This window comes from Stegostoma tigrinum, chromosome 14 (genome assembly GCF_030684315.1).
Source record: "Stegostoma tigrinum isolate sSteTig4 chromosome 14, sSteTig4.hap1, whole genome shotgun sequence".
NCBI classification, from domain to species: Eukaryota; Metazoa; Chordata; class Chondrichthyes; order Orectolobiformes; family Stegostomatidae; genus Stegostoma; species Stegostoma tigrinum.
Window position 1 is genome coordinate 57,521,274 of NC_081367.1, and position 25,405 is coordinate 57,546,678.

The 25,405-nt window shown below is 42.3% G+C and overlaps 1 protein-coding gene across 1 annotated transcript in view; it reads right to left on the reverse strand.

The window, feature by feature from the left end:
* LOC125457787 (phospholipase D1-like) overlaps nt 1–19,327 on the reverse strand; it is a 169,598-nt gene extending 150,271 nt beyond the window's left edge. The window contains exon 1 of the mRNA XM_059651188.1: nt 19,309–19,327. The gene's annotated coding sequence lies outside the window, so the exon portion shown is untranslated. The remainder of the gene's footprint in view (nt 1–19,308) is intronic.
* Between the last annotated feature and the right edge of the window lie 6,078 nt (nt 19,328–25,405).

A 25,405-nucleotide genomic window follows, 5' to 3' on the forward strand; every position in this document is an offset into this window, starting at 1 on the left:
GTGCTTGCCTTCAGCAGTTGGAACATTGATATAAAATGTTGGCAAGTCAGGTTGCAGCTGAATAGAACTCACCAACCACCCCCCTGTCCAAACGTAATAAAGATAGGGCACCCCTGGTCCTCACTTCCCATTCCCCCAGCCTCCGCATCCAATGTACCATCGTCAAACACTTCCGCGAACTCCAATGAGACCCCACCACCTGGAATATCTTCCACTCCGCACCTCTCTGCCTTCCGCAAGGACCATTCCTTTTGCTACTCATTAATTTGTGCCACACTTCCAACCAACCACTGCAACCCGCCCAGTACCTTCCCTTGTAACCGTAAAAGATGTAACAACTGTCCACACACCACATCCCTCACCTCCATCCAGGGCCCTAAACAGTCCTTCCATGTGAGAGGAGCTTCACCTGCATCTCCTCCAACCTAATTTACTGCATTCAGTATTCCCCATGTGGTCTTCTTTACTTCGGTGAGACAAAACATAGACGAAGTGACCGTTTCTCATAGCATCTTCTCCTGGTCATGCCTATTTCAACTACCCTCCCATCCCCCCACCCACCACCGACATGTCATTCCTTGGCCTCATCCACTGTTGCGGTGACTTAGATTACAAATTGAAGAACAATACCGTATCTTTTACCTGGGCACCCTACAACATTGGGTTCTCCAATTTTAAATAACCTTCCCACACATCCCCTGGCTCCCTTTCCAGCCTCACCTCCTCCCTTTCATTCCACTTCCTCACCCATTCTTCCAGCCACCAACCAGATTCATCCCTCCCATCGGCCAACCAGGTCGTGCCTACTAACGGCGTCCACATATCAACACCATTCTGCTACCCCTACACCTCTTTATCTGCAGCTTTGCCATCCTCATATGCAGTCCTGAACAATGGTAATAGCTGAAATGTTGACTGCTCCTGGCTTGCTGTGTTCTTCCGGCCTCTCATTTGTCTGCCTTAGATTCCAATATCTGTTGTTATTTTGTCTCTAATCTGAGCAGGTAGAGTATGATTCCATTCAAAAATGTCTTTTAGAATCAAATAATGCTGTATTTACAGCCAGCAGTCGTTGTATTATAATTTCATACTCAAGTCCAACAGGAAGGAACTGTATTGCGAATAGATTAGAGTTCCTAATTCTAAGCATGGCACAGTTGTAAAAAAGTATGTGTCCATGTGTCCCTGTCCATGTCTTTAACCATAAAAATGGGTAGCTCAGTGGTTAGCACTGCTGCCTCACAGCGCCGGGGACCCAAGTTTAATTCCAGCCTTGGGCAACTGTTTGTATGGAGTTTGCACATTCTCCCTTGTCTGTGTGGGTATCCTCCGAGTGCTCTGGTCTCCTTCCACAGTCCAAAGATGTGCAGGCTGGGTGGAGTGGCCATGCTAAATTGCCCGTAGTGTCCAGGGATGTTTAGGTTTAGGTGGGTTAGACATGGGAAATGCAGGGGTAGGGGAATGGTACTGGGTACGTTGCTCTTTCCAGGGGAGGTGTAGACTTGTTGGGCCAAATGGCCTGTTTCCACACTGCAGGGATTCTATAACGTCAGCTTCCCAAATGAAGCCTGCCTTGATGGATCATATGTTTAGTTTTGTTTTGATTATAGATCATTAACATGACAGTTAGTCAGTGAGATATTTACAAGACATTGCACATTTTCTTTATCTAAAGACTTTTCTGTTGTTAATAAACTTATCTAAATTATAGGAGACTGATTGCAATTATCTTAGCATGCAGCATAACTAGTTCAGCCGGTTTTCCAAATATCTACTACAGAGACTCTATCTTTAAAAAAATTACACCCTTATCTCATATCTTTAGGTTCTGCTGAACTGACACCTTGCAGGATTTTTCCCGTGGAGGCAATTCGAGCAGTCATTTCCAGTCTGCCAGCATGAACTTCTCACAAGCTTGAGAACCTACACTTCCTCAATTCTATAACGTGCAGATTTCTAACCAAACTGTTTTGGTGCGGAAATTTTAATCAACTCAACCATTCCCCGGGGTGATTTATTCCCTCAAATGTCCTAGCTGTCTTCATTTTGCAATTTAAATTTTAAGCGTACATATAAGTTATACACATTTCATTGCAGTAAGTGTAAGATGGCATGTATGTATGGGTGTGTGATTAGAGTCTATGCTATGTGTAGCATATGTAAATGTGTATGGATAAGTGCAAAGATGTGCAGATTAGGTGGACTGGCCGTGCTAAACTGCCCATAGTGTCCAGGGATATGCAGGCTCAGTAGATTAGCCATGGGAAATGTGATAGGGTGAGTGTCTGGGTGGGATGTTCTTCAGAGGTTCAGCGTGGACCAGATAGGCTGAATGGTCCCCTTCTGCATCGTAGTGATTCTATGATTCTGATTGGTCCTTTCCTCCAGATGCTGCCTGGCTTGCTATGTTCTTCCAGCCTCCTTTTTATCTCCTTGGATTGCAGCATCTGCAGTTTTTTTTGTTCTGACCAAGATGTTGGCCTGGATTGGATGGTAATAGCTATAAGGGGAGGTTGAACAAGCTTTGTTTTTTTTGGCTAGAGTGCAGAGCCTGAGGGGCAAATTTATAGAAGTATATTAAATTAATAGATGCATAAATACTGTGGATAGTTGGAGTGCATTTCCCTCAGGTGGAAATTTAAAATACTAACAGAGCATACATTTAAGGTGAGAGGAGAAAGTTTAAAGGAGATGTTCGAGGCAAGTTTTTTTACAAAACACAGTGAGTGGCAGGTGCCTGAAATGTGCTGCCAGCAGAGTTGGTAGATACAGATACAATATCACTGCTTAAGAGGCATTTAGAGAGCCACATGAGCAGGCAGAGAATACAAGGATATGGACCATGTGCAGGCTGATTGGGTTAGTTTAGAAATGGCATCAAGGTTGATGGATATAGTCGGCCTAAGGGCCTGTTCCTACTCTGGCAGTGCCATCTACTTTCATCTCACAAGCACTGCCCTTGTCCCTTTTCAGGACAAAAGGCCCAACAGTGGGCCAAAATGAGCCAAGGCAAGTGATTAGGTTCTAATCCTTCTGCTCCTCACCCCCTAACAAGCGAGCATCCTAGCCATGAGCACCTCAAGTGGCAGGGTGACCATGCCCAAGTCCCTGGACTGATATCAGACAGTGCCCTGGGTTTACTGTGCCAGGGCCCACAAGCCTTCACTTGCTGGAGGACAGCCAACAACCGTGATGAAGACCCTCTGTTTTATGGGTGTACTCCTTGACCTGAATTTGGGCTACTCCCTTTAAATATTGAGACATGGCCATTTAGTTAATGCACGTGCAGTGTGTTTGATGCAGACTCGATTGGCACTCAGTACAGATTTGAGATTGATGGAGAATGGTGGCAGCCAGTAAGCTGCTCTTGACTGATCACTGCTGGCTTTCATAACATGGTGCGTGCTTTGTGTTGCAGCTATAAAAGCAAAGCAAAACAGAAATACAATGTCAGCTTTGGATAAGGGGCAAAATGCAAAAATGTAAGGTAGAGCAGAGATGCTGTGAACATCTAAATAGGCTGAATGTGAATGAGCACTAAGAGACAGGGGCACTAAAAGGAGCACTAAGAAAAGGGGCAGCATAGTGGCACAGTGGTTAGCACTGCTGCTTCACAGCGCCAGGGACCTGGGTTTGATGCCACCCTCGGGCGACTGTCTGTGTGGAGTTTACACATTCTCCCTGCGTCTGAGTGGGTTTCCTCCAGGTGCTTCGGTTTCCTCCCACATTCCAAAGATGTGCCAGCTAGCTGGATTGGCTATGCTAAATTGCTCGTAGTGTTCAGAGATGTGGAGATTGGGTGGTTTATAGGGGGATGGGTCTGGGTGGGATGCTCTGAGGTTCAATGTGGACTTGTTGGGCCGAAAGGGCCTGTTTCCACACTGAGGAGATTCTATTATATTCCAAAGCAAGTGAGGAGCTTCTGGTCCCCAAGCTGGGTACCTGTCCCTGTGTGAAAATAGTCTTTGCAGCAACATTACACTGAAAGGTGCCAGCTTGCTGCGAAGTACAACATTGAAAGTGCAGGTTCATACATAAACAGATAAGGGATCTGAGAGGCTGGCACAAGCTAGATGCCAAGGTCCTATTAAGCAGGGTGTCTGTGGTCACTGCCCATGGAGTTGCTGCTGCTGAATATCCAAGATGAAGACCTGGAGGAGCAAACAGCACGTTTGAGCTTCCTGGTATCTATTCTGACTTTCATATCAGGAATTGTGTTCATAGAGTCATAAAGTCACACAGCATGGAAACAGACCTTTCAGTATAACTCATCCATGCCAATCAAGTTTCCCAAGCTAAACTAGTCCCATTTGCCTACATTTGACCCATATCCCTCTAAACTTTTCCTATTCATGTATCTGTCCAAATTTCTTTTAAATGTGGCTCATTGTACCTCCTCCATCATTCCTTTGATAGCTGATTCCATACATGCACCACCTTCTGTGTGTAAACGTTGCCCCTCAGGTCCCTTTTAAATCTTTCCCCCGTCACCATAAACCTTCAACCTCTAGTTTTGAACTCCCTTACTCTGGGGAATAGACCTTTACTATTTATCTTATCTATGCCCCTCATGATTTTCTTGGCCTCTATGAGGTCACCCCTCAACTTCCTATGCTCCAGGGAGCCTATACAGCTACTCCTTATAACTCAAACCTTCCAGACCCAGCAATGTCCTGGCTGAGAGAATGGAAAGAGCATATTAATAACATGAGATTATGTAATAACGAGGGTGATAATCCATTCATTTTGGCCATGCTGCTCACTGGTGAGAATTCTTTCTCACTGCTCAACACTTGGTTAGAAAATGGGACCTTATGTTCTTGACCTCACTGCCCTTACCAGACTTTATCAACACGGTCCACAGCGCTCAGGGGATGGAAAATTCCACTAAGTTTTACAGTCCCCATTTAATTAATTTATTGCTTTTCTCTTTTAACAAAGGAGACATGATGGCCTGGTGACATTATCATTAACCTACTAACAAAGAGACCCAGGTCATGTTTTGGTGAGATTACAAGGTGTAGAGCTGGATGAACACAGCAGGCCAAGCAGCATCAGAGGAGCAGGAAAGCTGACGTTTCGGGCCTAGAGTCTGTTTTGGTGATCTGTGTTCGAACCCAGCCATAGTAGAAGGCAGAATTTAAATTCAGTAAAAATCTAGAATTAAGAGTTTAATGATTGCCAATTGTTGGAAAATCCCATCTGGTTTGTGCTTTGGGAAGGAAAGTGCCCCTTCTACCTGGTCTACCCTAAATGTGATTCCAGATCCAGAGCAATGTGGGTGGACAATAGTCAGCAATGCCCATGTCCCCTTGAATGACTTATTTAGAAAAAAAAACTTCCGTCAAAATGGTATGTTTATATTTTCCCACATTATACTTCCTTGCCAAAGTTTTACCCACACATGTACTCTATCTGTATCCTGAGGACATGACCTTTAGGGACAAAGAACTGCATAAACAGTAATAGGAAGGATATTATTAAGCAGAAGAGGATTCAGAAGAGATTTACCAGGATGTTGCTGAGTATGGAATGTTTGAGTCGCAAAGAAAGGCTGGATAGGCTGGGACTTTTCTCACTGGAGTGTCGAAGGTTAAGAGGCAACCTTACAGAAGTTTACAAAATCATGAGAGGTACAGATAGAGTTAATTGTACTTATCTTTTTGCAAGGATGGGGTATTTCAAGACAAGGGGCACATTTTTAAGGTGAGAGGAGTGAGATTTAAAAATGTCATGGGGACAATTTTTTTACTCAGAGGGCTGTTCACATGTGTAATTAACTTCCTGAGGAAGTGATGGATGTGGGTACAATTACAACGTTTAAAAGACATTCAGATAATTACATGAATGGGAAAGGTTTGGAGGGATATGGATCAGGAGCAGGCAGGTGGGACTAGTTTAGTTTGGGATTATGTTCAGCATGGGCTGGTTGGACAAAAGTATGACATCATTGAGATAATCACGGTTCTGAAGGAGACTTGTTCAGGGCTGATAGATTGTTCTTGGGCTCGGTAATCTACGAAGATAGTCGCAGGACGAGAAGCTGATCATCCAGTTGAAACGAGGAAACATTTCTTTACACGGGAATTTGAATCTTTGGAATGTCCTGGCCTGAAACACAGCAACAGGAGCAGGCCATTCAGCCCCTCGTGCCTGTTTTACTATTTAACGAGGTCATGGCCGATCTGTGGCCAAGCCCTGTTTGCATTTCTCTAACCTATATCTCTTAATACCTTTGCTTAGAAAAAGTTGATCTATCTCAGATTTAAAACTGACAATTGATCTAGTATTAATTACCATTTGTGGAAGAGAGTTCTAAACGTCTGTCCTCCTTTGTGTATCTCTCCTCAACAATCTGGCCCTAAGTTTCAGACTATGCTCCCCTGGTTCTGGAATCCCCAACTAGTGGAAATAGTTTACCTTTATCTATCCTGTTCTTTCCTAGTAGTGTGTTGAAGAACTTTGTCGATGCTCCAACACTGAATGGATTTAAAAGGAGACAGATAGCTCCTAGGCCTCTTACTGAAAAAAGAAATATGGCAAGTGGGCAAAAAGTGGAGTTCAGGTGGCTGATTGTCTGTGATCATTTTAAATTGTGGAACAAATTGATGGTTTACAGGGTCTACCCTCATTCCTTGGTGTTCTTCAGTTTGTGCATTCCCTCCTGTTCAACAGATTAGATGGAACGTACAGGTCAGAAACAACTCACTATTCTCATCCAGCCTGTGTTAGTGTTGGTGATCTACACAAGCTGCCTCCCATCCAATCAAAATGTCCTTCTATAAATTAATCCCTCAAGTGTTTCTCCAGTCTCGTCCTAAAACAGGTACCAATACTATTTATCTCAGCCACTCCCTGTGGTAATGAGTTCAACATTCACAACACCCTCTGGTTAAACAAAAGTGGCTCTCACATTTTCCATCAGACAAACACTCTCTTACACTCATCAAACCTTATTTTTGGTCCCTTCCACAAATGGAAACATCTTTTTTTTTAAATTCATTCACTAGGCCAGCACTTACTGCCCATCACAGATGGCAGTTAAGAGTCAACTACGTTGCTATGGGTCTGGTGTCACATATATGCCAAAATAGGTAAATATGGCAATTTTCTTCCCTAAAGGCCATTAGTGAACCAGTTGGGTTGTTAAACAACAATTGACAATGGATTCACGGTCATCGTTACGCTCTTCATTCCAAACCTTTTGTTTAATTCAAACTTTACGATCTCCCACAACGGGATTCAAATCCAGGTGCCCAGAACTTTTTCTGGGTCTCTGGATTAATGGTTCAACAATAACATCATGAGGCCATCACCTAGTTAGGTCTAATAGTCAGTTAGTACACTCTCATGTTCATGATATCAATACTGCATCATAATATGATCAGAGGGTATAAAGGTCTCATACTCCATCTTACCTGTGCACACTTGAAGCATGAAACTCTACTAGAAGCATGTTGCACTGTTGTAAATTGACAGTTTAACATTAGCCTAGACACTTGTTGCCTGAGGAATATAATGTTTATACATAATAGTCATAACACATCTCAGTTGGGTTTTTTAGTACCTCGATATCCACATTATGTTACAGGAGACAACAAGCATTGCTGCATTAGGCTAAACACCCTGTTTGGAGACAAGTTTGCACCACATTTACCACTTCAGACTTCTCTATAATTTTAGTGACTTCTATCACTTCAACTCTCAAGTCTCTTTTCCAGATAAATCATCCACAGCCTGTTATACCATTTTGGATAATTATAACCTCTCAGTTCTGCTAACATCATACTTTTCTTGCACTCACTCAAATTTTTCACAAAGAAGTTGCTGACCTAGTTCAGATGGGTGATAGTAATTCCTGGGTAATTTAACCATTCAAGCTCCAAGCTGTTCATTGGTAGAACAGGCCAAGTTATGTCAGAGATAACATTACAGTTTGGTGCAAGAGGCAAGAGGGTCAAATTTTGAGAGAAAGGTAATCAGTTCATCATGAACAGCTTTCCATCCTTTAGGACAGCGAAACTATGGTCCTATCCTGAACCTTTTTAGATGTTCTGCTCTCAGGCAAATATCTGTGTGGAGTTAGCACATTCTCCCCATGTCTGTGTGGGTTTCGACTCACAGTCCAAAGATGAGCAGGTTAGGTGGATTGGCCACACTAAATTCCATAGTGTGCAGCGATGTTAGGATATGTGGCTTACCCATGGGAAATGTAGGGTTACAGGGATATGATCAGGGATACGGTGTGGGATGCATTTCAGGGGGTCGGTTTGGATTTGATAGGCCAAATGGCCTGCTTCCACACTGTAGGGATTCTAGGATACTACATTAAAGACTGACCAATGGTATGCCAACAAATGTCTTTTTTTTTTGCCTTCTTTGAAAAATAGGGCAAGCAATTCTGGATGTATTACTGGATTTCAAATGAGCTCCTTCCTGTCTACCCCAAACAGCCACGTTCCCAGCCCTCCTCCAATGTATTTATAACTAATGAAGTCAAATGGAAAACAAACTCCACCTTCTTGAACAAGCCTGTGATGTCTCGCCTGTGTAATCATGCAGATTTATTGCAAGTTTCTGCAGTCTCCTGGGTAATTCTGGATGATTGGCAACCCAACTTTAAGACTGAAGATTTTCAATGATTTATCAGAAAACCATGCTGTTGAAGAAATGTTCAATACAGGAAGAATAGCAGGATTAGTTTGAACCATTTCCCAGAAAACAAGATCCCAAAATGATTCACATCTGTTTTAAAGTAAGTTTCCACAGCTCAACTTTTAACGTTCACAGTTTTCTCCTGGGCTGCCTCAATTTCTTCTCATAAAACCACACCCAAGCACAACCAATAGTGCAGATTTTTCCATTTCTTCCTGCCAACCAGCCTGTGGTTTCTCTGATCGAGATTCTCATTTCAGATCCAAATTATCTTTTACTGTGAACCCAAATCAGCTGGTCTGAACTCATTTCACACTGGAATGAGTGAATTAGTCCACACTTGCCCTTGTGTCAACAAAATTAAAGGCCAGGCCCTCAAAGAGACAAAAACCTGTCTTTCACAATGGCAACAACAAAAACAGAAATTGCTGGAAAAGCTGAGTGTGTCTGGCAGCATTGGCGAAGAGAAATTAAAGTTTTGAGCCCAGTGATGGTAGCGAGGAAAATGTCAGTTTATATGCAGAGGGTCAGGAGTAAACAATAGGTGGGGATAGAGCACAAAGAGAAAGGAGAACAGTTGGATTGTCAAAGGAGTAAATACCGAAGTGGCTAGGAAGGTGAATAGCTGTTCATGGAGACTGTTAGTGGCTAATAATAGGCAGTGTGTAATGGCAGACTATATGATAACAAGGCCTGGTGTGTGGGGTAGGGGGCTAGAGCATGGGAGAGTTCAGGCCCTAAAATTATTGAACTCGATATTGAGTCCAAAGGGTGCAGGGTCCCCAAATGGGAAATGAGGTGTTGTTCTTCCAGCTTGCACTGAGCTTCACTGGAACACTGCAGGAAGCTTAAGATAGAGATGTTGGCCTGGGAGCAGGGTGGTGCATTAAAGTGGCAGGCAGCTGGAAGCTCAGGGTCTTTTTTGAGTGCAGAACGTAGATGTTCAGCAACGTGGTTGCCCAGTCTACACTTGTCTTTATTTGAAGCTTTGAAGAAGGGTCACCGAACCCAAAACATTAACTGATTTCTCTCCACAGGTGCTGCTATTTGCTTTTCCAGCAATTTCATTTGCTTCTGACTTGCAGCATCGGCAATTCTTTCGGTCTCTTGTCTTTATTTAGTGTCCTTCATAATTTTTGAGATACCTCAATGGAATTCACAGCCAATTAAGTATCTTTAGAGGAAAGTGAGCTCACTTTCACAGGTAACACCCACAAACAATGCTGTATGACAATGGCAATTTGACAGATGTATTTTAGTGAGGACATTAGGCCAAATTACCACACCTTTCAAACAAAACCTTGTCGAGGGATAGTATCTATTCACTTGAGGACAGATGGACCTTCAGTTTAATGTCTCAGAAGACAGCCACAGACATTGCTAAACTCCCATGCCAGCACTGAGAGACCCTACTTGCAGCATTCAGGACTATGAAATTGGATTTAAACCCCTAAATCTTCTGACTCAGACTCAAGGGTATGACCCCCTGAGCTGTAGTTGTCAGAGTTGCAAGTTCACTGTTGAAGCAATATCATTCAATCTCCAACTTTAGTCAGAGAGATTTTCATAAAGGTGAACAAGCTTCCAGTCTGAAAATATGCCAATGCATTGCATACTTTCTTACTGATGTTTTCTGAGGCATTATTAAAAATAAATAAAACAGGGAAATTTCCCAGAAATGATTCGATCGTTAGGTCATTCAGTGACAAAGCACAGCACAATAATATTAGGAATATTCGAGCAACACAAGAGACAGACAATGACCGTCCCCAATCAGAGAATTTTATCCATAGAGGCCCTTCAGCTTCGCCAGTGGCTATATTGGCAAGGTGCCTCCAAAGTGCACTCGCGGCAGAAATGGAGGAAAGTTTGGGATAGTGTGGTACTGGTGGTAGCTGCATTAATGAGGTCCAGTGAGGACACAGTGGCAGTAGACGTGAGATGACACCGAAGAATCATTGAAAACCTATAGTATGGAAACAGGCCATTCAACCCATCAAGTCCACACTGGTATTCCAAAGAGCATGCCACCCAGACCCACCCCATTCCTGTAACCCTGTCTTTCCCATGGCTAATCCACCTAGAACGCACATCCCTGGACACTATGAGCAATTTAGCATGGCCAATCCACGTAACCCGTACATCTTTGGACTGTGAGAGAAAACCGGAGCACCCAGAGGAAACCCACGCAGACACTGGGAGAACGTGCAAACCCCACACAGACAGTCGGCCAAGGCTGAGGCTGAACCTCGGTTCCTGACGCTGTGAGGCAGCGGTGCTAACCACTGAGCCACTGTGCCACCACAAGAGTGACAGAACACTTAACAAGGAAGACTGTAAATGTAAACGCTGTTTCTTTATTTTTCTGTCTTTATGTTCTATGATTTGGTTTATTTTTCTGCGTTTTAAAATGGCACCAAACGGCGAATCTGTAGATTTTCAATGGCACTAGCATTGCCGATGCTAGTCATTATCAGTATCCTGAGGGGTACCATTGACTAGAGACTGAACTGGACCAGCCATAAATACTATGACCACCGGAACAGGGTGCATACACACACCACCTGTCCATGATCTACCAGGCAAAAGTGAAGAGTGCAATGGAATATTCCCCATTTGTTTGACTGAATGCTCACCCAATAACAATCAAGAAGATGAACAGCAACCAGTCAAATCATGATTGGCATCATTTGGGTGGCGTGGTGGCTCAGTGGTTAATATTGCTGCTTCTCAGTGCCAAGGACCCAGGTTTGATTCCACCCTCAGGTGACTGTCTGTGTGGAGTTTGTACTTTCTCCCCATGTCTGCCTGGGTTTCCTCTGAGTGCTCCAGTTTCCTCCCATACTCCAAAGAATGGCAGGTTAGGTGGATTGGCCATGCTAAATTGCCCATATCGTGTCCATGGATGTGCAGGCTAAGTAGATTCACCACGCTAATATGTCCTGAGTGTTTGTCCGGTAGGATTAGCCATGAGAAATGCAGAGTCACAGGGATAGGGTAGGCGGATGGACCTGTGTGGTATGAACTCAATGGACTGAATGGCCTGTTCCACACTGTAAGGATGCTGTGATTCTATGATATCCACAAAAAAATTGCCCCTTCCACCGCCAACTCTCATTAGCAGCATCTATAGTATGCACTGCACAAACTCACCAGACATTCCTTAGACAGTACTTTTCAGAAGACCACTGCCACCTAGAAGGACACAGGCAGCAGGTATATGGGAATACCACTACCTGTAACTTCATCTCCAAGCCAGTTGCCATCCTGACTTGGGAATATATTGCCTTTCCTCAGGATCATTGGGTCAAAATCCTGGAACTCACTCCCTAAGGGCATTGTGGGACTACCTACAGCGGTTGACGGTGGCAACTAGGGTCAGACAATATATCCTGGTTCAAACAGGGATATCCACATCCCAGGAGTGAAGTAATATCCAGCTGGACCTTGCACCAGGAAATCTTTCATCATTTAATTTTCCCTGCCATCCACCCTCTCAAAATTATCTTTCTTATTTTCTCCAGTGCAACACCTAACCATGTTTTGTTCAAGATTTACAGTGTTAGAATAATAATTAGAAATGCAAAATCGCCAGCCTGAGCTGTTAAATCATTTTCATTGTGTATGGGAGCTGTGTGACTGCTGAGTAGCCTCTGTGAAAGTGGAAGCATTGAAATAGAGTAGACATAGTGAGTTGGCTGGAGGGAGAGAAAGAGAGAAGTATTTGTCAGAGGCAACCAGGATCTTCAACTAGATAGTAATCTCTTACATTGAATTAGAACACATTTACTGCAGGGCAACCTATTTGCTTGATTTTATCTTCAATGTTCCCTGCCAATCTAATCAGTGCTCTGTTCAGCAGTCAGCTTACTTAAACTGACAAGGATAATATTGACACAAGGTTATTAACGCTTTCTTTTCCCATAGATGCTGCCAGACCCGCTGAGCATTTGTCGCTGCAAATTTAAAAGTGAAACAATCTCAACATTTTGCACTTATCTAATTACTAAAGCTCCCAAAATACCTTAGCAGTTTATAGCGATGAGATGAAATCCCAATATCCACTTTGTAATCCTTTCTCGTGATCAACAGCAATAATATGCAGGAGAGGGAGAGAAGGGTGAGGGGGACCAATAGCATGCAGGCCATTAAACATCAGGCAAGGAGTAGCATTTAAAGGTCTTCAATGTATATCACCTTTCAGAACTTCTAGGCATCACAATGTAATTTCAGCCAATGAATTACTTTTTGGAGTGTTGCTGTTGCAATGCAGGATATCATTGCTTGGCGTGTGCACAAAACAGTATGAAATGACTGGATAATCTATCGTTAGTTGAGGGGTGATTAGCCTAGGGCACTATGGAGAACACCCCTGCCCATCTTTGTGGTTGTGGGACAAGAGCAGAGAAAGACTTGTAGAATAAATTGGGTGGAAGTCATACCTCCCAAGTGGCCCTTTAAATAAGAAGGTTGCCCAAACGGGTGAGTCAATCACACCTCTCTATTCTCAGTCAGAGTGTATGCTCCCACCACTGAAAGAAAGAGATTGATAAATTCTCACTAAAATCAGGAAAACACCACAATTACAGCTTGAAACAATCACTCCTCTGTTTCCTCAGGGCACATTCAGTCACAGAACAGCAAACCAAAATTTTATCATCAAAAACAATGCTTGGTAAAGGCCCAAAATGTGGAAAGTCCAGTGGAACAAGTCTTCAAACATTTTCTTTACAACAGGCGGTACTATTGAACTGTTGCCAGCCCTTTCTTCATCTTGAATTATCCCACGCCCCTCTCCGCTGCCAAGGACTGCAGAAACATTGGAACAGGAGGACAACATTTAGCTCCATGACCCAGCCTCATTACAGAGTTAAATATTAGCTGACCTAAAACCTCACTCAATATCGCTGCTTTTAAACCACATCCCAAAATTCTTTTGGTTAATTGAGACCATATCAATCTACATTTTAAAATCATCATTTAACCCAGCAATTAGTTTGTGGAAGCATGTCCCAAACTGCTACCTGGACCATTGAGAGTATTTTCTTTCCTCTTCATTGGTGAAAGCCCTGCTCTCAGTTTTAACCCATGAACTGCACCCCTGCCTGAAAGCATTCAGTCTACTGCATTAATTCCCCCTTGAAAATGTTGATGAAAATCATCCTTCCAATGATAAATATACCCCAAGTTACACAGTAGAATGTAAAATTAGATATGGGTCAAAGATAGGGTGAATAGCCAAGGTCTTTTCTCCAGGCTAGGGGAGTCCAAAACTGGTGGGCATAGGTTTAAAGTGAGAGCCCAAAGACATAAAGGGACCTTATTCATTCATGGGATGGCAGCATTGCTAGCTAAGCAGCATTTATTGCCCGTTCCTAATTGCCCTGGGGGCAGTTAAGAGTCAACCATAAGAGTCAACCACATCACTGTGGATCTGAACTCAGGCCAGGTAAGGATAGCAGTTTCTTTCCCTAGAGGACATTAGTGAACCAGATGGGTTTTTCCAACAATCGACAATAGATTCACAGTCATCATTTGATGCTCAATTCCAGATATTTATTGAATTCAAATTCCACCATCAGCCATGGCGGGATTCAAACCCGGGTGCCCAGAATGTTACTTGGGTCTCTGGATTAATAGTCCAGCGATAATACCATGAGGGCATTGCCTCCGCAAAACGGAAAAACAAAACTTGAAGAGAACACCCTTCAAAAACAAATGAAAACAATGTTTGCAATTTAATACACATAGGAAACACCTTAATGTCCTATTGCAGGTTAGTATAAGTTCATTCTCTTCAGAAGTTGCTTAAAGCAAACAAAACCTAATTTACCAAAACGGGAAATAATGCCCCCTTAAAGCCATGCTCCCTTGTTGCACATTTAATTAAAACAATGAAAACCAAACCAAAACAAATAAAAAATTGACAGTCCCTGACAGAAACATTGTAATAAAAGTTGGAATCTCAAAGGAAACATATCAATTTGATTTAAAATATTTGCTTCGTGCAGTAATGATTCACCTCAGCCTCTTCAGAGCCCACTATCCTTGGAAGCACTTCTTTATATGTGCTCTGGATGCTTGATCGATAAAACCCCTTTAGCTGTAACAGAAACAGAAGTTGCTAAAGAAACTCAGCAGACCTAGCAGCTTCTGTGGAGAGAGAACAGAATTACTGAAGCTCTGAAGAAGGGTCACTGGACCAAAACATGAACTCTGCTTTCTATCTATAGATGCTGCCAGACCAGCTGAGTTTTTCCAGTGACTGCTGTTTTTGTTTTAGATTTCCATGGTTCTTTGTTTTGTAATACCTTTTAGTTGTTTATCCTTGTTTTAAAAATACAATTAACAAATAACTTCCAAATTCCAGGAAGATAAACTACCAAAGTTTGGGTAATCCCTTGACTCAGGGTCTGCCTCTTTGTCTTGCTCTTTTGTGAGATCATGAAACAAGTGATCATTAGCAATACTCAGGAATCAAGCATGATGCATATGGAGAGTGAAATTAGCATCCAGGGTCACAGTATCATTCCTGTAAACCTAAACTGTTTTCTCTCCAAGGCCAATGAATCACTTAGAAAGTGTAGTTGCCAGTGTATTCCAGATGTGCTCTAACAAGGGCTTTGTATAGCTGATGAATTACTGTTATTCCTTTGAATTCTAGCCCTTGAGAATACAAAAGACATGCATGATATTAGCCTCTTTGATTTTTTTTGGTACATGTTCAAGCTGAATCACTGTATCTGGACATGGAAGCCTGCCCCTGAAATCTCCACTGTGTCTTATTTATACCGTTTTGAACATGCCCTGCATCGTTCTTAGGCTCATAATTGATGACGTCATCTTTTCCCCCAATGAAACCCCAGTTTTTCCCATTTAGTTAACTTGCAATATCTTTTTGAAATTTTACATCTCTATCTACGATATTTACAATGCCACCCATTATTGCATCACCAACAAATATGATAAATCTAACTTTCTATTCCATCAGCTGATGATAAACATGGTAAAACGTTGAGGCCCCTGGTCAGATCCTTGCAGGAAACAGCCTCCACATTAGAGTATCTCCAGCTTCCGAACCAGGTCAATTATTCTCTCTCAATTTCATCTTGAACGAATGGTATCTTGTGAGCAACATTATCAAATGCCTACTTACGAGTCCAAGAATACCATTTCCTAGTCATTGCGTCCACCCCCTCCTAGCCAGTGGTTATGGGATAAACCAGGTCACTAAGGAACTAGATGTCTTATTTGACACTGAGCTGGCTTCCCACCCTATATCCCCTCCATCAGCAAGTCTACCTATTTATCTATGTAATATTGCCCACCTCCATTCTGTCTCAATTCATCAGCTGCTGTAAACCTCATTGGCCTGAACCTTTACATGAACAAGCAGTTCCATTCATACGCCACCTGTTACATGCTCAGACATCCTAAGACACTTCAGAGAAGCATGTTCAAACGACAGGAGGAGGTGATGGTATTTGGTATTGTTACTGAGCTAGTAATTCCCTATGGTTCTTGGACATAAACTCAAATCCCACCATGGTATCCTGCAGAGAAGGGAAGCTGCCATTCCTACTTTGTCTGGCGCTGCATGTAACTCCAGTAATGTGGTTAACTCTTGACTCTAATCTGGGCAATTAGGAACGGGCTATAAATGCTGGTCTAGGCAGTAACACCCACATCCTGTGATTGATCTTGTTAAAAATTAAACATGCCAAAGAAATGCCAATATTGCTTTAAAGAATTTCTTGCAATGAGCTATCACAGCCTGCCCCACACAGATCTGAATTTGAGTGCTAGTGCAGGATGTCTAACACAATGAACATTTCAAATATTCAGTACACATAAAACTCAGACTGTTTATTTTGGATTGTCACCCTCTAACTGCGATTGAGCCAAATCCCTGACGTGATATTTCATGAACAATACAAGTTGACAGCCTGAATGTGGAGCTCACAAATTTACACGTACCAAATGGAAAATTATACCATGAAGGATGAGGGAATGTATGCTGGAATACATTGAGGAATGCTGTAACAGCTTGTCACTTGATTCTGGGATGTTTATCAGGAGCAAAACACAAAACTTTTAGCTGAGATTTACTGTATAATATTTGTAATGCTTTCACTGACTTTGGGAGTAACACCTGCATAGATTTTAGCAGTAGAGCACCTCCCCTGTTAGATATGGTACTACCTATTAGATATGCTGTACCTTATCTGTTGGATATGGGATATTTCACCTGTTAGATATAGGATACCTCACTTGTTAGATAGGGATACCTGTCTTGTCAGTCATTGTGCACCTCAATTTTAGACTTGAGGAAATTTATCTATTAGCAATGGCAATGGGACACCTCACTTAATAGCCATGGAAGCCTCACATGTTGGCAGTGACATTGGATATCATACCAGACAAACTCTGGAACGTACTCATAACAAAGCTCTGTGCATAGTGGTACTCAGCTTCACCTGCTTCATTTGTTATATCCACTTCCTTTTCATTCAATCACACAAGGTGAGGATCATTATCACTTGTTGTCCTTCCTCATTATTTTTGAGAAAGTGGTGTTGACTTCTTAAGGTTGGAAAATCAGAGAGTCATTTAGAGCACAGAGGGAGGCCATTCAGTCCATCAGGTCCATGCCAGCTCACCACAGAGAGATCCAACTTTCCAATTCTATTCTTGTAATCCTGTAGGCTCATTTCTTTCAAATGCCAGTCAATTTGCTCTTGAAAATATCTTTATGGGCAATGAATCATAGCCCATTATCACTCATTGTGTAAAATAGCTTTTCCTCCCATTGTCTCTGAATCTCTTGACCAACGACTTAATTTTGTGTCACCTAGTCCTTGCATGGGAACATCTACAGTACATCTGGGGTAGATGCACTGTCAGTGTCCAACAAAGGAGGTCCTAAAATTTCAACCTAAAGTTCCAAGGCAAGAGGGTTGGATGGAATGGTTGGTAGTCATGATCCCAAGGATCAGCTACTCTTTGTGGTTTATGGGTGTAGTGACGGGTTTGGAGGCTGAAGTCAAAGGAGCCTTGAGAAGATGCTTATTGTCAGGAAATTAGTAAGCCTGAAGATTGGGAGCATTTTAGAATTCAGCAAAGAAGGTATAGGGAACTGATAAAGAAAGGGAAAATGGAATATGAATGTAAAATAGCAAGAGGCTCCCTTCTGGCACAGTGGTAGTGACCCTCTCACTGGACCAGGAGGCCCAGGTTCAAGTCCCACCTGCTCTAGAGGTCTATAATGACAGGTCTGAACAGTTTGATTAGAAAAATAGGTATTAAAATTGTATTTCTCTTCACAGTAGAAATTACAAAACTCTCCCAGAGATTATCAGAGTCAGAAGACTAGGACAAATGAGGAACTAAAAGAACTCAGTATTCATAAAGAATGACCAATAAACATAATGAGACTGAAAGTTAACAAGTCACCAGAACCTGATCATTTCATTATTGACATTTTCACATGTTAAGCAACAAGGGAGGGAGAATATGGGAACTACAGACCTGTAAATCTGATGTCAGCAGTAAAGAACATACCGTGATTAGTTATAAAGCTTATGATAATTGCACAATAAGAAAATGCTAACCAGTTCCAGCAGAGTCCACATGGACGTATAAAGTAGAAATCACATTTTACAAACATATTCGCTTTTCGGGGGATATTACTGTTATATATAAAAACGCTTAATATCTGTGCTTTGAAGACACTTTATATTTAATATTGCTAACAGGCATTAAGTTCTGCAGGAATGTGGAAAATTCATTTATTTCAAGTTTTGTGCAAAAACCTGAATTTATTTATTTGAAAGAGGTCATTGAAAGTTCACTGCGGACATTAAACTAAAAGTTTCCTGTAAGTCATGTGACTGGTGATAGCTACATGCTTTTGCTGTTGACTTCTGCTTGAGTTGGTTTGAGAAGTGTTGAGAACAGTGATTGACTTGGAGAGGTTTTGTCTAATCTCCATGAAATCTCATGGCATCAAGTCAAACAAGGGGAAGGAAACTCCTGTGGGTTAATATGCATCATCCTCCCTCAACTGATGAATCAGTGCTCCTTCACATTCAACACCACTTGGAAGATGCACTATGCATGTCAAAGGTGCAGAATGTAGTGGGTGGGTTCAATGTCTATCACTGAGTCATTTGGCAGCGTCACTACTGTCTGAACTGGTCAAGTCCTAAAGGACATAGCTGTTAGACTGAGTCTGCAGCAGGTGCTGAAGAAACCAATTTGAGGGAAATGTACACTTAACCACATCCTCATCAATCTGTCTAGTGCAGCTGCATCTGCCCATGGCAGTCACAGCAAGAGTGACCAACAAATGGTCCTTGTGGAGGCTAAGTCCTGCCTTCACATTGAGAACATTCTCCATTCTATTGTGTGGCATTATAAGTGGTAAATAGGGCATGTTACATATTCAACCAAAGCATTTAACTTCATAGTCTATCATAGCTACCCTGACCATCACCCTGCAAGGTCAGCCTGGTTGAATGCAGGAGGGCATGCCAGGAGCAGTACCAGACAAACCTACAAATGAGGTTTCAAACTAGACAAGTCACAATACAGGATTACCTGCATGCCAAAGAGCAGAGTCAGCATGCAACAGACAGGGCTAAGTGTACTTACAATCAAAGGATCAGACTTAGGCTCTGTAGGCCTGCCACATCCAGTTGTGGACAATTAAATAACTCACCAGAGGTGGAGACACTGCAAAAGAACAAAAACAAGTCTTTAATGTATTCAAGCAGGGAGTGCAACAGCTAATATATATATATATGACCTGTGGAATCCACAGTCATAAAATAAGCTTGGTAGCTCAGAGATTAGAACTGCTGCCTCACAGCGCCAGGGATCTGGGTTCGATTCCAGCCTCATGCAACTGTCTACGTTGAGTTTGCACATTTTCATCATGTCTGCATGGGTTTTCTTTGGGCACATCGGTTCCTCCCTCTGTCCAAAGATGTGTCAGTTAGGTGGATTGGTCACGCTATGTTGCCCATGGCATCTGGAGATGTGCAGGCTAGATGGATTAGCCGTGGGAAATACAGGGTTACTGGAATAGGGTAGGGGAGGTCGGTCTGGGTGGGTTACTCTTCAGAGGAGCGGTGCAGACTCAATGGACCAAATAGCCTGCTCCCACACCGTAGAGATTCTAAAGTATGAAGCACTTGTACTGGAAGTCTATGAACCACTGCAATCTGTGATTACACAATACCCTCCACTCCAGGTTACTGCTGGAAATCAGAAGGACTCCTCCGCAACCAAAACCCAGCAGCAAAACAGAGTGCTGACGTGTGTCTGGATAGTGGATAACAATGCTTTTCGCTTTCTTGTTCTTTAAAATCTTTTATACAGTGCTGAAGGTTTTTTTTTATCACCACCAAATCACCTGATGAACCTAGCATCTTTTCAGTGAACTTATTACACATCTCTGGTGTGATTGTCATTGTGAACCCAGGTCTCCTGGCCCAGAGATAGGGGCATTACCACCATATCACAAGACGATTAAGAGGACAATTTTGGGGCATGTTGTAAACACACACACACACACACACACACACACACACACACACACACACACACACACACACACACACACAAAAGTTGTGGCAGATAGATTCCAAAAAATTCTGCCCAGGAATCCTCTATGAGTGCTAACAATTATTTCTGGTGGGTTTTCAGCTCACTTGTTCTGTGGAGAAGTGTTGCAAAGAGAGAGTGGGCTTTTGCTCTTCAAGTTGTTCAACTTTTCTGTGACTGAGTTCAAAAATTATTACACTCACAAACTAGTCATATGACCTGTCCCTGAAAGTTCAGACTGTGCAATCGCATCCAAGTACTTTGCTCCTTGAAAGTGCATCAGGGAGTTGGACCAGTGCCTTTTCCCTGAGCAAAGTGCCCTTTGATTAAAAGTTGAAAACATATTTATATGGGCCCACCTAATCTTTCAAAAAATTATACTCAGATCACAACCCTTCACAGCAATATGTATGAGGTTCTGAAACAAATTGGTGCAAGGCATTACTTGGCTCACTGCAGCAGATCCTATCAAACCTGAGTACGCAGACTTTCACCTGTCTGAGATGACACACAGTTTCACTCCTTGAACCAGGTCCAAAGTGCAGCTTATGAAAACATAATAAAGCAACGGCCATTGCAAAATTCTGCACGACACAGACTTCAATTAAAAGGAACAAAGACCTGTATTAATTAAGCTTCATTCGTTTCCTAACCACAGGATGTCCCAAACCCTTCTCAGCCAATGACATTCTTTTGAAGTGCTATTACTGTAGTTGGCAAGGAGTTAGCTGTAGTTTCAGTCGACACCAGTTTCTTGTGAGATATGTTAAAGGTTTTCACCACTTTCAACAAAAACACCACAACAGCCATGTGTTTACACTGAGACACTTTGGTAAAGTAAACAAGGTGCTCCTTTTAAGAAATAATGTGACTATGTCACATAGACAGATATTCACTCAGGTGACCAAAAGCTTGTTTAAAGAGATAAATTTAAAGGTGTTTCTTCAAGGATGAGTGAAAGGAAGAGTGGTGGAAAAGTTAAGGGCAAGAATTCCAGAGCTCAGAGAAAGCACCGATACCAATGGTGGAATGATTAATATCATTGTTCAAAAAGGTCTCAAATTCCCTCCATAAAACTCACTGCCTCCTTACCGCACCACCTTCTATTTAGCCTCTCCTTAAAACATACCCCTTTGAACAAGTTTTTGGTCACCTGTCCTCATATTTCCTTAAATGACTTGATGACACCTATTGTCAATAATTGATCCAGCTTGAGGTGCTCTGGGAGAGTTTCCAGCATCACAGAGGTGTTATGGCACAGAAGAAGGCCATTCAGCCTATTGTGTCTGCATCAATGCCCTCTCATATGTCTCAATGCAATCTGCATCCACCACACTTCCAGGCAGTGCATTTGCTATCCTAACGCCTTGCTGTGCGAAATGGTCTTTTTTTCCTCACATCCCATTTGCTCCGTTAGCAAATCACTTAAAATCCATGCCCATTGTTTCTTGTTCATCACCCAAGCAGGAGCAGTTCCTTCCAATATACTCTATCCAGCCCACTCATGACTTTGAACACCTTTATCAAATCTTTTCTTAGCCTTCTTCTCTCCAAGAAGAACAGTCTCAACCTCTCCAATCTATCCACAGAACTCAAGTTTCTAACCTTTGGAACTATTCTCATTAATCACTTCTGCACTGTCTCGAATGTGTTCATGTGCTTCTTTTAATATGGCATCCAAAAGAATAGAGAACATTCGTGAACCAGCTGGATTATTATAACAATTGAAGTAAGCTTCATGGTCACTTCTTCTAAGGTTATGTTTATGTTCGAGGTGTATTAAGTGTATTTAAAATCCATTTAAAGCGATTTTGGGATTTGAACCCATGAACATTAACCTGTAGTTCTAGATTTACATTCACAATATTGACTGCTATATCACGCCTCTCTCACAATGTAAAGGGTGGCATATTAACAGGGCACACAATGGCTCAGTGGTGAGCATTGCTGATTCTCAGTGCCAGGGATCTGGGTTTGATTCCAGCCTCAGGTGACTGTCTGTGTGCAGTCTACACATTCACTCCATGTCTGTGTGAGTTTCCTCCCACATTTCAAATATGGGAAATGCTGGGTTAAAGGGTAGGATGATGGATCTGAGTGTGATGCTATTTGGAGGGTCCACACTGGGCCAAATGGTCTGAATCCGCACCGTAGGAATTCTAAGAAATGTAACTGTTGCCTTATTGAAGGATTATTATTTGGCCTTGTCTCAAAGCTTTGGACTTGAATGGGACATCTCAAAAACAAATTTTGAAGTTTTTCTTGATACCAGTATAAAATCAGCAGTTGTATGTTTTCCTTAATGAGTTAAGATCAAAAACTGAAAGTCATTTTCACAGCAGAAACAAGACTTCCAGAGATTGAGATCAGCAGTAGATCAAATACAGCTTCCGAAGCCCAGTGGACTTCTCTATATCCTGTGGGCAGGACTGTCACCTTAGCCCACATCCTTTTTGTTAAGATCCTTTCAAGCTGTCGGAATCTCCTATTAACCCTTCACTTACCATTTGAGGGCTGAGAAAAAGGAATTCTCACATAGCCGGCATTCCAGGGGAGGACAAAGAGAATGTGACAATGACACCATGAAGCTGTCCTCACAGGATGGCAGCGTCTGGGAGGAGTTCACCACCAATTCTCCACCAAGAAAAATCGCATTTGAGACACCACTCCTAAACATTGAGACAGAGCAGGAAAACGAAAGAAGCAAGTCCTGCAGTCCAGACTTTACTCTTCAGGCAATATCCTGCCCCCTCCGCCCAAAGATGTGTGAGTTGCAAAACGGCCTGTTCCCTCACATGCAGGCCCATGACCAAGAGAAGCCAGTATTGTCACACAGCCAGTGGTAGGTCCCAATATTGCTCCAACAACTCATTTATTTCATTTATAAATTAAATATTGGAAACTTCTCGGGTTTAATCCGCTGCATGTGGGATCTTGCCAACCTGAGTGAGTATAGAGAACACCTTTTCAGTAAAGAGCATCATTTTCATGAATACTTGACAATTTAAATATCCCATCACCACACCACATCATTGAGAAACAAATAAAAACATAAGAAGTAGGAACAGGTAAGGCCATTCAGCCCTTCAAACATGCTCCATCATTCATTGTAATCATGGCTGATGTACTTCAGCACCACTTCCTCCCATTATCTCAATATCCCATGATGCTTTTAATATTTCAAGTCCCATCAATCTGCTCCATGGCTGAGCTTCCACAGCCTTCTGCTGCAGAAAATTCCAAAAACTCGCCACGTTCCAAGTAAAGAAATTCCACTTCATCTCGGTACTAAATGGCTTGTCCCTTATTCGGACCTCTGTCCCCTGGTTTCCCAGGGGAAACATCCATCCTGCCTCACCATTTAAGAAATATTCTTCTAAATATACTATCAAAGTGGGTAACCTCACATTTCTCAGCATTATGGATTCCATCTGCCAAATTTTAGTTTAGCTTTCCCAAACCCTTTTGGACCATCTTTGCATTCTCCTCACATTGTTCCCATCCATTGAGTTTTGTTTCCATCTACAACCTTATAAATATTGCATTTGAACCTCACATCCAAATCATTGGTGTAGATTGTGACTAGCTCAGGCCTGTGCACTGATCATTGCATTATCCAACTAGTCACAGCCTGTCAAACTGATAATGAGCTATTTATTCCTATTCTCCCTTTTCTATCCGTTAACCTGTTTTCAACCCCGGCTAGGATATTCCATCCAGTCCCAGCTGATCTAAGTTTGTTTGTCAGTCTGAAGTATCAGATGTTTTCTGAAAATCAATATAGACTACATCCACTGTTCCCCATAGCCTATTGTAATTAATCTATTCTATTGGCCACATTCTCAAAAAAAATTGACAGGATTAATAAATGATTTTCCTTTTACAAGCCCATGTTGAATCTATCCAGTTCTACCATTCTTTTCTAAGTGTCCGTTTATCACGGCCTTTCTTAGGTATTAGCATTTTCCCTAAGGCTGGTGTCAGGTTTATGGTTTCTCCTCTCCGTCCTTTATTAAATAGTAGGATCATATCAGCAACTTGATAGAAGTTTTAACAGTGACCCTGAAGCATTCACTATCCCTATAGCCATCTCTTATTGATTGTACTTAGCTAGTCAGGCACTATTATTTTCATTCATGGGACATCATAGAGTCATTGGTTACAGAAACAGATAGCGTGGAAACAGACCCTTCAGACGAACTTGCACATGCTGACCAGATCTTCCTGATAAATTTAGTCCCATTTGCCAACATTTGGCCCTCATTGCTCTAAACGCTTCCTACTTATATACTCGTCCAGATGCCTTTTAAATGTTGTAATTGTACCAGCCTCCACCAATTCCTCTGACATCTCATTCTATACATGCACCATCCTGTGTGAAGCGTTGCCCCATGGGTCCCTTTAAATTCCTCTCTCATCTAAAATTTATGCCCTCTATTTTTAACTCCCATTCCCCGAGGAAAAGACCTTGTCTATTTATCCTATCCATGTCCCTCATGATTTTATAAACCTCTATAAGGTTATAAACCTCAACCTTTGAAGCCCCAGGGAAAATAGCCCCAATCTATTCAGCCTCTCCCTACAGCTTAAACCGCCCAACTCTGGCAACATCCTTGGAAATCTTTTCTGAACACTTCCAAGTTTCACAACATCCTTCCTATAGTAGGAGACCAGAATTGCATGCAGTATTTCAAAAGTGGCTGAACCAGTGCCCTGTACAGCCGCAACACAAGGTCCCAACTCCAACACCCAATGCACTGACCAATAAAGGCAAGCATTCCAAATGCCTTCTTCACTATCCACACCACTTCGGCCTCAGACTCCGCTTTCAAGGAGCTATGAACCTGTAATCCCCAAGGCCCCTTTGTTCAGCAATACTCCTCCAGACCTGACATTAAGTATATAAGTCCTGCCTGATTTGCCTTTCCAAAATGCAGCATTTCACATTTATCTGAAAGCAAATCTATCTGTCCATTGGCCCATTTGTTCAAGATCCCCTTGTACTCTGAGGTAACCTTCTTGATTGTCCACTTCCAACCTTGTTTGCCAGTCTATCATGAGGAATCTTGTTGAATGCCTTACTGAAGTCCATAGAGATCATGTCCTCCGCTCTGCCCTCATCGATCCTCTTTGTTACTTCTTC